Genomic DNA, 16,207 nt, shown 5'->3' with positions numbered 1-16,207 from the left:
CTTGTGACACATCCATTACAGCTTCTGATATCGAATGACAGCTTTTTCTTATTCATTTCATTCTAATAGTAAGTTTATAACAAGTACATTAAATTAATTTTGATAACTGAAAAGATTCTAGGTAACCCATGTTCTGGTTTCTGTGAAGTCTGTTCAAACTTTGCACAATATATTTTACGGGACTTCAAATGTACTTTATTGAAGCATGTCATGCTAAAAACACCAATCCCTGTGAAATTTCTGTAAAGATGAAGGAGGCAGAAGAAACAGAACACTATTCTGAGAAACTGACAAGCTTTTACATCAGCTTGTGTTCTTGGCATTCTACATCCTCTCTGTCAAACTTCAGCAAAACTTACCAGAGTTTTTTCAAGTATAGAAAAGACCACAGGTTCTGGTTTAATGTCTTTTTAAATTTCATGCGATTCTCCAAACAAAATACTTCTGGATCAATAATGCTAAGCTTTGACCTTGCTTAAGAGATTTTGGTTGGTTTTTGTGACACTCAAAAATACACTTTAACCTCTAATAAGCATAAGAAAAATGTCATTTTTAGGGCCTTGAGGTTTGGTATAGACTGGTTTTCATGCCCAGAAACTAAGGGGAATCTCAGAAAATACATAAAGAGCTTTTTGTAGTAATTTGTCTTTCATTCTTTTTATTATGTGCTGTACATTCTTATGTTTAGGAGTCTCCAAAACTGACTTTCTGCCCTGCACTGTCCTTGTTTCTCTGTTTGACTAAGTTCTTTGTTTAATTTTTCTCTACTTCAGAAATTCCTTACACTTGTGTTACATAACATGTAACATGTTATATATGTTACATAACATGTAACATAACATAACAATACTACAATTTGTGTACTGTACAAATTTATTAATAGTTTTAGGTCCTTGCAGTGCTGTGAAAATTGACCCCAAAGTGTCTCTCTTGCTACACTTTACTAATTTCTTGATGAAAATTAGGCTATCTCATTCTGTACCAGCTAAGCTCACTTTGTGTAGCATGTACAGACTTCGGATAGCTATATCTTCTCAGTCATGCTTTGATATTTTTAAAAGAATTTAATATTAGCCTTTCTGTAGAAGCAGAGTTAAATGTTTGGTTTAAAGATCAGTACAGTCACTGGAGCAAGTTGCACAGATGTCTTGGATGCTCTGTTTTCCTTCCCAGTAACTTCCATTGACACAGTGGGAGGCTGCATTTATTCAGGCAAAGATTTGAAGTATTCTGTACATAGTATCTACTTGATTACTTGTGTGTTTGTAAGCTTTTGTTGCTGCAGAAAAAGTGGTGCTGAGCTCAACATACATCTTTCTAGAAATATTGTGTGGTAGGAAATAAGGCAAGCGTACTCATTCCTGTACAGTGATTCATGCGTTAGAGGGGACTATGTGTCTGTCTGTCTACTCTATGTACTTTATGGTGACTGTTACTTGGAATTTATTTGCCTGTTGCCTAGGGATATACTTTCTGGATGACTACAAAGTTCAGTTTTGTTTGTATGGGTTTGCAATGGAGCAGTTATACAACCTAGGAAAGCAAGAGAAGCCTCCTAATGAATTCCTGAAGCACGCTGAGTTTAGATCGGAGGTTCTGTTAGGATGAGAAGAATCTTCATTTCTTTGCAGTCTGCCAGTGCAGCCACTTCTAGTGCAAAACACCCATGTCCTAAAGGGATCACAGACAGATATTTCAAAATCTGTTTGAACCATCCTCTGAGAGAGAGAGTCTAAGTGCTGGACCACTTGCTTAAGAGTGGTTCCATGTTTTGTCTCCAGGAGCACTCTTTAAGTTGAAATGTTGTTACATTATCCTAGCTGAAATGAGACATGAGGGAGTCTAAGTGGAGCCATTAAGGTGCTGCTTTGGGGTACAGGCAGGCCTGCCTTCAGGTTTCTGCTTCACAAAGACTGGGCAGGTCCTTGAAATACTTTTCTCATGTTTCTGTCCATCTTTAAAGTGCAGGTTAGGCTGCTGGGTTTCTGTAGGTTTCCCTGTTAAATTTTGGCATCTGATTTCTTCCAGTTTTGTTACTGGAGCGCTTATAGGCACCTGCCTTCTTTTCTTAAAATTTCCACTTGGTTGCGTAAAGTCCTGGTAACACATGTGACTGGCACAGCAGCTATCCTGCCTGAACACAGTGCCTTGGGGCTTCTGCCTAAGCTTTGTATCCACAAGGTAGTCTTCCTTGTATCAAAGGCCTTTGAGCTCACCTGCGCTGCTGGTCCTCACTGCAGCACGCTAGGTATGTCCTACTTGAGCTGTACTCTTCCTGGAGCATAACAGCCTTGGCTGTGCCTTCCAGGTGTAGCCCGAGGAGATGAAAGCAGTGCCTGTGGTGGTATCTACCGCCACATTTATAGCCCAGACGAGCAGTTCCCAGATTGTTGGGTTACAGCCCTCTGCAGCCTTTAATGCTTCTACATCTCTTTCAGGATTCTGAGTAGTGTGGTGAGCAAAGAGGCAGTGTGGTTTCACAGGCCTGTTGAAGAGGATCAGTGCCCCTGGATAGCACCTTGAGAGCAGTCAACCTGGACGATAGAGCGCTTGCCTGGCAAGTGGGAAGCCTGGTTTCAAACCCGCAGCTGGTGTCTCCCAAGGGAGACTGAACCTGAAGACGGGCCAGGTGCGCTTTGATCCTCTGGCTGAACTTGCCACTGTGTATAGAGAGGAATGTGAGCTCCCTCACCAGTGTCAGGGTAGCCATCCTCTGTGCCATGTCTGTAGCACCGTGGCAGGGGCATTCCTTTGGAATGAGGTGCGTCCTCAGTTCTGGTCTCTGCTTCCCACAGCGATTTTTGGCTTCACCCAGCAACTCCTTTCTACATAAGCTGTCGGTGGAGTAAGACTGTTATGTTCCTTTCTGTGCATCGGTACAGTTTCAGTGGGGAGAAGAGAGTCTGTCTCAGCCTTGCTGATAAGAGGCCATTCCTATTTGAGTTGTGATGTGGGATTGAGCTCTTCTGTGTGGAACAGGGCATTTGGTACAGGCTTCTTATCTCCTTGGTGAATTTATTAGTCAGGAGGCAATTTAAGAAGCTACTACTGCCAAGTTGTCTTGTGCTTTTGAGTGAAGCTGCTAAGTCACCATGCTTTATGTTGAACTTGGTATTATCTGCATGCTATCATATATGCTGCAGCTGCAGTTCCCTGACTAGGGCCTCTTATGGGACTGCATTGTGCAAATGTCTGGTTTGTGCATGTGAAGTAGACTTTCCTGTGAGCCTTTATGTTCAGCTCCACCAAGGTGATGGCACAGTCTCAGAGCTTTAGGTAGCTGGCTCTTGACAAAGTATAGAGTATCTACAGCCTGCTAAAAAGTAAGACAAGGTTTCTAGGGACTCCTGAGAATTCAAAAGCTTGTGATGTGAGCCTGTAGCGTTGACATTGTCATGTATCCCTGCCACTGCTGAAAGGAACAGTTCCTCCTTCTTCTCGCTGCTTGGACTCATGGTCTGTCTCAAGCTGGGTTTAGTGGTTATACAGTTAGCAAAGACTCTCAATCCAGTCAGTTCCCTGCTTGTCACATTGACCTTGGAATGGTTGTCACTGTGCAGGTGTATGAGCGCTAATACAAGGTTAGGGAAATGGAAATGCCCCATTCCATTACAGAGATGACAGAGCTGTGGTGTGAATTGCAGACGGTGGTAAAGACTCTTGGATACCCATATTATCCTTTTGTAAAATATGCATAGATGTACTGACAGGTCTCTCTGGACGTTGTGAATAAAAAGACTTCTGTTCATGCCATGTGAGGAGTGGTGGTGGTAGTACAGAAAAATGCATGTATCTGTTCAGAAAATGCGTTGTGTGTGTTTGGCACCAGTTCAGGTTAGTGAGGTGCAGCCATTTACAAACGGCTGTGTGCTCTACAAAAGCCTCCGTTTCCCTGGTAGTTGTTCTGCATGTCATCCGTTAATATCGTCTCTTCTGGGAGCCACAGAGATGTAAGGCAGTAAGGTTATGACAACGTGAATAGGTTACAGTGATAGAGGTGAAGTGAAATATGCTTCATCCAAGAGGAGATAATTTAAAGTCACCCCATTCTGAATGATAAGCTACTTCTCGGTTATTTGGGGCAAAAGCTTTTGCATGTGCAACTTGTAAGTTTGCATGGTAATGTGGTAGCTTTTCTGTGTAGCTGTATACATAATGAGTCAGAATTTCCTCTTTATAGCGTGTAGAAAATTAATAGCAAAGGAGTTGAAGAGTTGCCTGAAGATGTAATCTGTGTCATGATAAATCCTGCAATTTGACAGACAGAAGAACTGTGCTTGTACATAGAATCAGGGAATTGGTTGGAAAGGACCTTTTAAGATCATCCAGTCCAACCGTTAACCTGACGCTGCCGAGTCCACCACTAAACCATGTCCCTAAACACCACATCTACTCGTCTTTTAAATACCTCCAGGGATGGTGACTCAACCACTTCCCTGGGCAGCCTGTTCCAATGCGTGACAACCCTTTCAGTGAAGAAACGTCTAAATTATTTATGGTCAGATTTTATTGTGCTGTGTTTTTGCTTAAAAGCAGGGTGAGCATCTGGGAGGAAAAAGTTCTCAGGAAATTATAGAAATTCTGAGAAAAATCAAATTCTGCCCACAGAAGAAGAAAATGGAAGTGAGGTAATTGAGAATGCCTTCTAGTAAAGCCCAGTTGTCTTGATTTTTAGTGAGCAAGATGAATTGTCTTCTTCCCCTCCTTGGGAGATCATCCGTGACTGATAGCATTCATTGACACACAGGAAGCTAAGGCTTCTTGATCCCATTTGGATTCCCAGATGCTACTCACTACTGAAGACTGTTCTGAAACGAGACCATGTTCTTGAATTGATATCTGCATCCATTCAGCAGGTCTTAATTTTGGTTTTATGCAAGGGGATGTACTTTTCTTTGGGTATGTAGCTCCTGTTAGAGCACACGTCACCTGTACTGGAGACCATTTGGGTATGACAAGTCACTGTGGTGGGTCAGTTTGGTTTTTTGCGGGTTGGGGGGATGGGTTTGTTTTTGATTGAGTTATGATGAAGCTAGTTTGATGCTGGTACTAGATCAATGTGCTGAACATAGCAACCAATGATTTTTTTCCTACCAAAATATTAGTATGCCTGATTTAAATTTCTGTGTGACTCAAACTTGCTCAGTTTTTTTCTTCTCTTTAAGCTAAATTGATTCTTCAACTTCTGCCCATTTCATTTCTGTGATATATAGTTAAGCCTTCTCTTAACACGTAAGAGAAGCTACTCTGTTCAGTAAATCTACCATAAAATGGTAAACACTATTGTCAGTGCTGTAGATCTGTATGGCTCTATTTTTCCTTTTCTAAACTTTATTTGTGGTCTCTTGTGTGTCATGGCCTGTGCACAGGAACGTAAACATGAGTTTTAAGATAGATTTAAGAATAATGCTGGTTTGGGGGTATTAAATTAATCTGTTTCTTTATATAGCAGGCCATGAAGTATATTGCATATTTTTTCCAGGAAGAACTCAGGGGATTTTCTTTAACCCCAATTCCCCAGAAAGAAACCTAAATACTACTTTTGTTAAATGCCTGGCTTGTGCTAGTTAGCTTTTACAGCCTTTAAAGCCATGAAAATAAAACATACGTGTGTTGATCAATAGCTGCCATTGTTGCTTGTGTTAGTCTGAAATACTATATCATGAGAAGTAACTGGGGGCCAGATGGGTGGGTAAGTTTCTTTGACATCAGCTCTAACAAAAACTTACAACTAGCCTAATGGTAGAAATTATACTAAGTAATGAAAAAGCATTGAAGGTAGTAGCAAAAACGCAGTGTATTTCTTGGAGGAAAAGTTCGCTATATTTCTGGGTTCCTGTTCTTTCTTCCATTAATCTGTAGAGAAGACTACATCCCATAAGAGCTGGGTATGTGTGCATTTTCTTAATCTCTGAGAGCACGTACTGATAGGCATCCCTCTCACAAAAACCTTACGTGTGCAGAACCATTTCATAGGAACACAGAGCACAGCCACTCGGCAACAGAAGTGAGTGTAGCAATCACCCTTTCATAGCGACTCTGTTTCGCGTTCTAGCAATCATTTACCTCAGGTTCAGGAAGTTTGTGTCCTCCTTATGGTACATCTCTTTACCACAACCTGTTTGAACTGATATGCAGCAAGCAACAATAATAAGCTTGGTCAGGTGGCAGCTCTTCAGAGAAAGATCTGCGTTCTTTTGCAGATCGCAGGCTGAATACAAATTGACAGTGTTGCCAAAAAAAAGAAAAGTGAATGTCATCTTGGGGCACATAAATGGGAACACAGCCTGCAAGGCGCATTAAGTAATGCCTCTGTTCTGCGCAGCACTGATAAGGCTGCTGCTGCAGTCGCATCACCTACTGCCTTTGGTTTGGGGCACGGCATTTCAAGGAAAAGGCAGGTCAGCTGGAAAGTGCCCAGAAGAGAGCAGTGAGAAGGATCGCAGGTCTTGAAAATATGGTGTATTGTGCTGCATTATTCAACATAAAGAGGAGGAGGAGGCTGGGTATGGATCTTTGGACGCAGTAAAAAGCTGTTGTAGGGGGAAAAAAAAGGAACACCACCACCCCCCCCCCCCCGCAGTGTATTCCGCAGTTCCATTGTAGGTAGAAGAAAAAGTAGTGTGCTTCAATTGTGCCAAGAAGGAGGGATGATAGGTAAGTGGAAAAGATACTGTGGATTGTCTAGGTAGGCAGTGGAATTCGTTGTTTGAGACTTCTAAGACCGGTTTGGACAAACATGCTGGGGATGACATGGACCTGTCATTGTGTTTCAAGGCAGAGATGTTGACCTTTCCACTGTCCCTGGTTTGGTCCAATCTGTAATAGCACAGAAGGTGCCCGAGAAACAGTTCTTAGTGTACATTAAGTAGTTTGAAGTCCCTTTACTAATTCAGGAGTCATGACTTGGGAAGTCCAGACACAAAGCCTAAATGTGTGCAGCTTTTTCAAATATATAGGCACGACCTGAGAGGGGTGTCGGAGATGATGGAAAGTGTTTGCTCTGCCTTAATGTACTGCACCTGAGAAGCACTCATTGACAGTGTATCTCGTGATGTTGGCCAGATAATGTGCTATTCATCTCTACAGTTGACGCTTTTTGGTGAGGTGACATTCTTGAACGTGTTCCAAGGAAACAAGGAAGCAGAGCATGCGGAACACACTAAAATAAGTGTGATAATAGATGTGCACAGCACAGGTGCTTATTTTATTTGTGCCATAGTGCTGTGGAACAAACCCTCTTCTGTCTGGTTATCTTCTTTTTTTCATTTTTGAGTTCAATGTTCAGTCCTCGAAACAATGGTTTGTTTTGTACTGATGGAATTTTAACTCTCCTCAGAAGGGATTACGCCCTTTATATGATCAAGGAGGAAACTGCTGATACTTCTATACTGTCCAAATACTACATAAATACTAGTTAGTATTCTCTCTCTCTCTGCCGAGAGAAATCCTGTTTGGAGGACAACCACGTACTTAAAGAATGGCTTTCAAAATGACTTGAGTTTCATTGAGGGGGGATGTCCTTCAGTTCCAAGTAAAACGTCCTTGGTTGTAGTTGTCTTTCCTCCCAACTGCAGTGCTTGGGCTGTTTTGGCCGGGGTGTGATTACCACTCCTCCAAATTCTGTTTAATGACTCCTGTGAACTGGGAACCAAAGCAGAAGTCTGCTCTTTCCCACAGCCAGGCTACTACCTGTGCGGGCAGGAGAGTGTGCGTCACTGAGGTCGCTCTGAGGGCTCCCAGGGGTCTGATCTGTAGAGTGGAGAAAGTCATGTTTCTAGATCTAACGACACGTCTAGGAACATAATTGGCAGAGCTAGGCCCAGAACTTGGAAGCAGGTTCAGTTCATGTTGAGCTGTTTAATCTTCTCCCCTCGAATGCCAGTTAGTGAAGATTTATAACACATCTCATTTTGTCACATACTGCCGAGTCATGCTTGCTTGCTTGGAAGAATTTGAAGTTGGTCCTTCCTCCTCAAAAAAACAGGCTTATTTTCTCTCTTCATCACACTCCTCACAGGCTTTTCTTTCTCCTTGTAAACAAGCCATCTTTGGTCCTTTCCCTCTGTAACACATTGGTTCTGCATGTTCAGTCTGAGTCCCGAGGCATTGCCTCATGAACTGAATTCTCCATGGTGCTGCTGGCAAAGGAGGAAAAATACTTGAATGAGACATGTCTGTAGGAGAAGACAAAATACTAAATCTTGAGCTGTGAGGCTGGGATGCTCCTGGCTGAGCCCCATGTTTGTCCCATCAGACCACACCACAAAAGTGTGTGCACGTTGAGGGAGCCTCTCCCCATTGAAGAGTGCTAATGGGCTAAAAATTGGTGCTTTAAGAGACCTGGTTTGAGTTGAATGTTTTGGCCAAAAGCAACATAGTTGTCCTTCTCTGAAACCGTGTTTTTTTTAAAGTGCTGGTGACTTTTTCTACTTTGTGTAACTTTTGCCGCAATGTTAAGTATGGATAAGTACATGTAGCAGTGTAGTGTATTTTCTTACAGCAGAAGGAAATAGTTCAGAGGATTCTTTGGAAACAAGGCCTTTGACACTGCATGTTGTAGTGCTTAGTAATGACTCTGGCTGCCTAACCTTGATAAAGTTATCTGCATGTTGGGGGAACTGGTTAATAGCTGATAGAACAAGTGATGTCTGGGATGATTAATGGTGCTGGAAGGAAATGATACCATAAAGGTCCACTTGTGACATGCCACACCTGCCCCATCAGCAGCCACAGCACTGCAGTCCTTTCTCCCTGCCACTCTGAAATGACTTTCGTGGTTACGAGAACTGGTGTAATGACTAGGCGTATTCCTTATCTTCGTCAGCCTGGTTTCACTACAGGGATGGAAAGTGTCATCATTTATACAGGTGGGCTACGAAACATTGCCTGTTTCAGCAATATGCAATGTTTTAATGAGTCCAGCAGTGACCACTTAAACCCAACTGGGCATGTTATTTCTTAAACATGTATGTTTCAATGAGAAACTTGGTTATTTCCTTGTAGTTAAAAAACAGCCCACAGAGATGAATGTAAATACTGATAACTGTTGCTCTTCAGCTCTGTCTGCATGTCATACAGCTGCATGTGGATGCTTCTTTGTCCAGGAACATGCTGTTCCTTTGTGTTACAAAAACTCAGTTCAGGAGATTTTACAGGCTGAGGATTCAGCCCTCTCTGCCTGCTGACACTGGTGAAGCCAGTGTGGGCTCTCCTTGCTGCCATGTGAAGGGTGAGAGGGTAGCACGGGGTAATGGCGAGGTTATTCCTGCACAAATTCATCAGTCTGTTTTGTTTTGTAGCAGAGGCTCTAACTGCTCGGAGGTGTTTTGGCTGACAGGCCAGTTGAAGAGCATGAGGCCAGCCAAATAGACCTGAACTTGGCCATCGAGGACTTGAATGATGGTTGTAGCAGATGCTTAGAGAAAGTATGAGGCACAGAGTAAACGTGCTCACCTGCCCCTTGGCAGGTGCTCTTGCCTTCTGTCAGTCACTGGTTTACAGACTCTGGTGGCAGCAGTTGTGTCCATGGTACTGTGTTTAATAGCCGCAGATGGACCTGCTCCACGTAAACCTTTTAATGCATTTTTGAACTTGCTTTCATTCCTGATATCACAGGAACATAAGGAGGCTGTCGGTGCATGCTGGCTATTCTCCAGTTTTGCTGTGAGCAAATATAAAGTTGCTTCTGCTATGTTGTGGTTTGGTTTTTGTTTTTTTCTTTTTTTTTAAAAACCTGCAAAAGAATAGACATTACTTATTTTTAAGTATATGTGTACGTGTTCATTTTACTAGAACACCCTGGCTCTTGACTAATTAAAAAAAAAAAATAATTTCAGTCAAGTTGTTGTAAGAAGTTCAGAAGTCAAAAGTTCTTCCCTAAAGAGAAAAGACTTTCCTGCTAAAAATAGAAAAGCTTGCAAAAGAGGGGGGAGGAGGAACTAAAAGCTGGGTACAGTTTAGGACCCATCTTCAAACTTCATCTAGTGCATGCTAATCTGTGACTTAAAACCAACAGTGGAGGGTTTTGTGGAACCTAAAAACCCCTTGTAATTGAAGAGAGGAGTGTGTCCAGATCCACATTTGCTGCCCGACCCAGGTTAAGTCATAACATAGCAGGGAAGCACTCTCCAAAAGTGAAGTACAATATTAGTACTGCAGTAGTAACAGAAGCACCGTCTCTGTAGTGTTTATGCCAGATGTACAATTCATTTTCAAATAAAATCTGCACCCGTCTTTTGTGTGACATTGAGAGCATTGAATTTTTCTGGTCTTTCTGTTGGTTTTTGGTTAATGTTGCCTTTCTGTAGTTTCAAGTATGGCTTTAAGACTTGCTTCAACTTGCTGTTCTTTCACACTGTTGTCTAAAATAGTTTTTCTTTGCCAGTCAGTCTTTAAGCACAGACTTGCATGCACTCAGACCAGCCTCATGGTTTTAGAGTTACCGTGCTGTCTGGCACAGGTGCATGCTGATAATGTGTCGACTCATGATGTTTCCATCACATGTGGCTTTAACATTAGTGTCCTGTGAAATAGCCTGGGTAAACCACATTATCAGGGAGTCTTTACAAGGCCCCCTGGTATGATAGAGCTGTGTGTGAAGCTCAGCATTCAGATACGCTTGCTAGTTGGAGGGGTGGGAAGAGGAGGATAGAGGGAGCTTGTTCTGAGGTTGCCTGTGGTGCTGCTCTTGTTTTGCCGACAAAGAGGGAGCTTAATTCACTGGAGCTGTCAATCTGGTAGTTTTCAGGCACTGAAAGAAAACTCCTGTAAAAGTGTGTGTAAGTGTATGTATGCGAGAGAGGAAAGGGAAAAAGAAACTAAGCAAGTCTACTATTTTGATGAGCATTTTGGCCCAAACCAGGCCACTCTGATTGCAAGAGATCACTGAAGAAAAACAATATTTTGGGATGTTTCTTTTGTATCTTTGGCTATAGAACAGAGAGGACAGCCACACTAGAGGCAGAGTAGGTTGGACCTTCAGTTCTGATGTGCTGTGGCTGTTCGTATGTTAACAATAACTTCCCCGATTTTCCCTTGTTCGTAGTTTCTCCTGTTTGCCATTGTGAAAAAGGTCTGTAGAACCAGACAGGAGAGCTTTCTTCAAAGAGGAAAATGTTTTTCTGAAACTACAGAACACTGTTAGAGCATTTACTATGGCTAACGTGTATTTTTAAAGTTACTTTTCTTTGTCTGTCAGCTTTGGTACCAGTGGACTGTGGAAAGCATGTTTCCTCCCTGCCCCCTACCCCAAATTACACTAACTGCAATTAGAAGACCTTAATTAAAATGCTTGGTTCCTAGCTTGGGCAAAGAATTTGGAAACAGTGTCATTTATTCTAAGGCGGCTTTACCACAGATTTCTTCTGGGGCAAAGCTGCGTTCTGATATGTAAGATGAAGATCTCTAAATCTGTTGTTCTGTAGTTAGATGGGGGTCAAGTTCTTTGTACTGGTGCTTATTCCTAAAATAGTAATCCTTGCATATGAATTAGGCTGAGATTCTCCAAAGCTCCTCCCTGTTAAGGTGCTGAGTTTTCTTGACCTGAGCTGAGCACGTTTGCAGACCTTGGCCTAATCCCACTCCCTCTGAAGCTGTTGGAAATCCCTGTAGTTGGATTCCTTGGGAACTGAATATACCTGGTGTTCAGATTTACTTTTTTTTTTTTAATGGAAAGCCTGAGAGACAGGGATGGAAATTGAATTTGTTCATGGTGGCAAACCTGGGATCAACACATGGACCTCTTTTGCTGGTTTGTTCTTGCCTTGTTGCACCACAACTACTGAGAGCAGGCACTGAAAAGATGTAATGGCCTGATAATAACAGTTGATGGCCAAGTATCAAAAGCGTGGTAGGTAGTAATTAAAACATGCAACCATGATGCCATTGAAAGTACTCTGAATGCTTACTTGGCCCAGGGAAGTACCCGCTACTGTAATTTGAAATGTTTTTGTAGGACCAAGTATAGTATTTGAGTTTCCTGTTACTTGTTAGTGCTGCTGCCACCTTTTCTTCTGTTGACTGATATGTGGGTGTGAAAGCTCTCTGTAAGAATAGATTTTTAGCATGCTTGCTGCTGCTAGTAGTGAAACTTGAAACACAAAATGTTTGTTTCTGGAAAATGCAGGTGGTCCATGTAAAATCTCCCTGTTCCCTCTCCCATTGAATCGAAGTAGATTGCCAGTTGTTGGGGCCTGATCCAGGCAGAATGGAGCAGTCTAGCAGTGCTGCTAATATTACAGTAAAGGAAGGCTTGTGCTGGAGAATGTTTTTGGTTAAATATTTTTCAGCCTTTAAAACAGTAATGTCTGTGTGGGGGTGTTTTCAGCAGCCACTTTGGCTTCGAGGGGATAATTGTTGGTGCTTTCTGTAAGAACAGGGATAAAGGTTCTCTTTTGGTAAAGCTTGACCTCCTTTTGATGAAATAAAAATTATTAAAGGGTTAACTTTTTTTTTTCCATTCTGTGTATGTCTTTGTGAAAATTCTTTCCCTGGCTTTTTCCCTCCCCTCCAACACTTTAGGAAATTAAGTTGTTTATTCAAAATGTCTGCTGTTGGTGTTGAATTCTTACACTAGCTCAGGAACTCGGAGGCATTCCTGCAAGACCAGTCCCAAAAAGCCTGAGAGGTGGCTCTTCCCTGCTGTACTGTAAATGTATAGTTTGACTATGAGGGGTTTTTGAAGCACGCAGCCCAGACAACTTTGAAATATGAGTAAAGTCTCAGGTGTACGTAGATGAGCTGCAAACAATTGAAATGTGTTTAAATCTTGATGTCTTCCATGTATTCACTGGGGTGGGGGTTGTACAGGGAGATTCCAAATCAAGGAATACTCTGATCCAAGAAAGAGAATAGAGAAAAGTCTCTTGAATCAGGCATTGGCCTGGCAGCTAAAGTAGGGTTGGCTTTTGGCTCTGTAGTAGGCTTCAGTGTAACTTACACAAATCAGTGAATTTCCCAATATAATACCTTTTCCACCTGTCAAATGCAGAAATAATACAAACCTGTCACAATGCTGTTGTGTGGCTGAAGTGACTGCAAATTGCTCGTAGATCATTGGATCTCAAAGGAGAGCCAAAGTGTTTATTACTTTATCTTGATATTTGTCAGCAGCTCTTAATTCACATCTGTCTCCTCCAAGGCATGGTTCAAAATTTAAAAATCAAGTTGTTAAAATTTGTCTGCTTCTCACTGGTGATTTCTATAAAAGAAATATCATCGAACCCAGTTGCTGAGGTCCCAAACATGTTTTAACAATTTTAGCTGTCTCTTAACAGCTGTTCTCTCTGACCTATTTAATTAATGACTGTTTTCAGTTTATCATATACAGGGTAAGTGATTACTCAGCTTTGGCCAAGCTAAGATTTCATCTTCTTGCATTGACCTTCCTAAATTGGTCATTTTAATTTGTGGTGAAAATGAAGCTGTAGTTGGAAAAGCAAAGAGGAGAAAATGAACCAGGAGGCTGTGTAACAATCCAGTGCAGAAGAGACAGCGATAGTGATAAGGATTGTTTTCTTGCTTATGTTTTTCTCTGCTTCTTGTGTGGGTGCCTAAGTCCCAAGAAGGCCCTTGTAACCCTGTAGATAGAGCAAGTAGTTGCCATTTTCCAAGTGCATACAAAACTTGATGAAACACAGGAAAATGAAAACTCAGGAAGCTACAAATAAATTTGAGCTTGAGCCTAAGCCTGCTAAGGCTAATGGGGGCAGGGGGGGAGTTTAGTGATAAAACAGTTTACCTAACATGGGAACTTTGGGAAAAAAACTCTCAAAGAGTAGGAGTCTTCTATTCTTCTTGTAGCAGTTTATCTGAGAAGGTGCTATGTACCTTACTCATCTAGCTGTGAACTGAAAAAAAAAAATCACTTCTGAGAAGTGATGCATTTTCTTTCACATCTGCAGGTTGTTTACTGGGACTGGCTCTTCAGGAAGTCTTTACTCCTTTGTGTTTATTATACACAATTTTACTTGTAATAAACATCTGAAGGACTTGAATGATAGTTGTATCAGAAGTAGGTAGCAGCTTGGTGTTGTCATGCTTATTTAAAAATTAAAAGATAAGGTACGCTCTGCAGCCTTTTTTCTAAAGGAAGCTGCTGTTCACCACTGTACCGAGAAACTATTTTTTTCCCATCTAAATGAGGCTCTGGATCTCCTAGGAGATTTTAAGACTGCATATTTATTTTCTGAAAAATAGAATCATTTGGTGCATCTTCTGAAATGATGCTTGAAAAGTAGCAGAATAGCTCTGTCAAGTGACCAGCAAGCAGCACAGGCAGTGTTTTGGTCTTCCTTTACAGGTGAGGATGTAGCTGTGAACCACTGGCTGGATCACATCCTAGCAGTGAAAGTTGAGGAGTGTAATCTAAACACTCCCAAGTGAAACCAAGGGGGGCAGTTAATTTGCTTTAGATGAAGCTTAGTATTTTAAGGTGGGCTCTGTTTATATCACTTCTCTCATCTACAGGATTGAAAACAGTATATCTGCAGAATATAGTGTGTTCAGTTAATCTCTGTGTATGTGAAAGTTTCAAGGAGTGGTCTTGCTCACAGGAGAGAAAAAATGCCCAAAACAGAATGAAGGCTTTGTAGACTACAAGGCCCTGTACCTTCTCTCCTGGTTGCTTTTCAAATGGACAGCTGGGAGCCACATCTAGGAAAGAAGACAGATGTGGTGATTGGAGCAGGCTGCCTGCTGCGTGATGCTCTGGGCTGGTGTAAGCACCCTTCTTGATGCGAGGCAAGAGTCATCATGTACTTAAGTTGGGGTGCTGTTCCTATTCCTCCTCAAGGAAGTTAATGTTATTGAATTGTCCTGCTGTGAGAAAGACTATTTTCTTTTTACCATGATTTCCTGGATTAATTGTGGACTAGTAATCTAGTAATGGCTTCTTTCCCTGATGTAATGCATATGGTTTCAGGAGATCCTTATTACAAGTGTTCTTATTTTCGGTGGGAGGGTAAAGAGCATCAGCTCAAATATTGAGGGCCAGCACGAGAGGCAGAGGTTATAGTCCTAGCCTCCTGTCCCTGGTACGTGTTCTAATTGAGGCATTGATGGGACTCAGTATGTCCTCAGAGTTATCACTTTTGAAACCTGTTTCATATGAAACCTCTACAGTGAAAAAGTGAGTTCTAACCTTAGCTCTGGTCTTATGGTGCAAATACAAACTTCTACTATAAAGGAGAGCTTCCAGAGGAACAGCTTGACTACTTCAGAGTAGTGCTCTGTAGCTTCAGTTATGTCATGGTGTCAGTTCTTGGAAAATCTGCTAAGCTAGTTATTCGAGAACACCTTGGAAATCTTCTCTGTGGCTTAATTACTGGGAAGTAATGGTCATCTGTTGCATGTTTATGTAGAAGGTGTATAGCAAGTGGAAGAGTTGATGGATAGAATACAGCTGTCCATATGATCCTAACATGTGCATGTGGGAGGAGTAGTTTCCCAAGTAAGGCTCATTTCCAGACAAGTCCAGTTAATCTCTCTGTAACAAGTATTCAATGACTTACAGTGATTTTGCTTTTAGTGTCGTGGCATCAACAACAGAGAAGGATTGCTGTTACCCAAGGTAAAGCAGTATGGCACTGTAATGTCTTTGCTTGACTGGCTATTTTGATAAGGACCTCCAACGAGAGATGACAGAAATCAGAGGATTTAACATTTAGTTCTGCCTGGTGAAAGTGGTTTGATTAAAAGCTGTTTGGTTCCAGTGGGATCTTACCTAGGATAGAAGCCTGCAGTGTTAATCTTGCAGCTGTCTGATACAACAGCAGACCTGTGCCTTACATCTGAAGGGGCAGCACTTTACAAAGAAGAGCTCGTGCACCTCCTCTGCAAAACCCAGGAAGGAGGTAAGAAACAGTAGTGCTGTGTGAAGTGCCTGTCATGGCAAGCTTCATCCACAGCTTCTGTTGCCTGTACGCTCCTAGCACGTTCATCATCAGTGTAGGTGTTTGGTACTCGACAGTGTAAGCATGCTATGCCTACATACACTACTAGAGAGGTGCAAGACGTCTGATGTTTGGCTTGATGCCATTAACTTGCAGCACAAGACCTGTATCACTGTAGGTGGATAATTAGATAATGCGTCTTGAGCAATCTTAGCACCAAGGCAGTGGTAAAATTTGAGGAAGAAATGGAAAGAAACTTGATCTTTGATGGTATGTTCTCTGTAGTTCTTTCTCATGCATGGGTAGAGGGAGGA

General features: G+C 42.0%; 1 protein-coding gene across 1 annotated transcript in view; it reads left to right on the top strand.

The window, feature by feature from the left end:
* The window catches only part of ITPK1 (inositol-tetrakisphosphate 1-kinase), a 147,728-nt gene that overhangs the window by 1,511 nt on the left and 130,010 nt on the right, over positions 1–16,207 (top strand). The gene's annotated exons all lie outside the window — the stretch shown is intronic.

The sequence above is a fragment of the Nyctibius grandis genome, chromosome 4, assembly GCF_013368605.1.
Source record: "Nyctibius grandis isolate bNycGra1 chromosome 4, bNycGra1.pri, whole genome shotgun sequence".
NCBI lineage: Eukaryota > Metazoa > Chordata > Aves > Nyctibiiformes > Nyctibiidae > Nyctibius > Nyctibius grandis.
The sequence above is the reverse complement of the archived record's forward strand: the minus strand, read 5'-3'. Positions and strand labels throughout refer to the sequence as shown.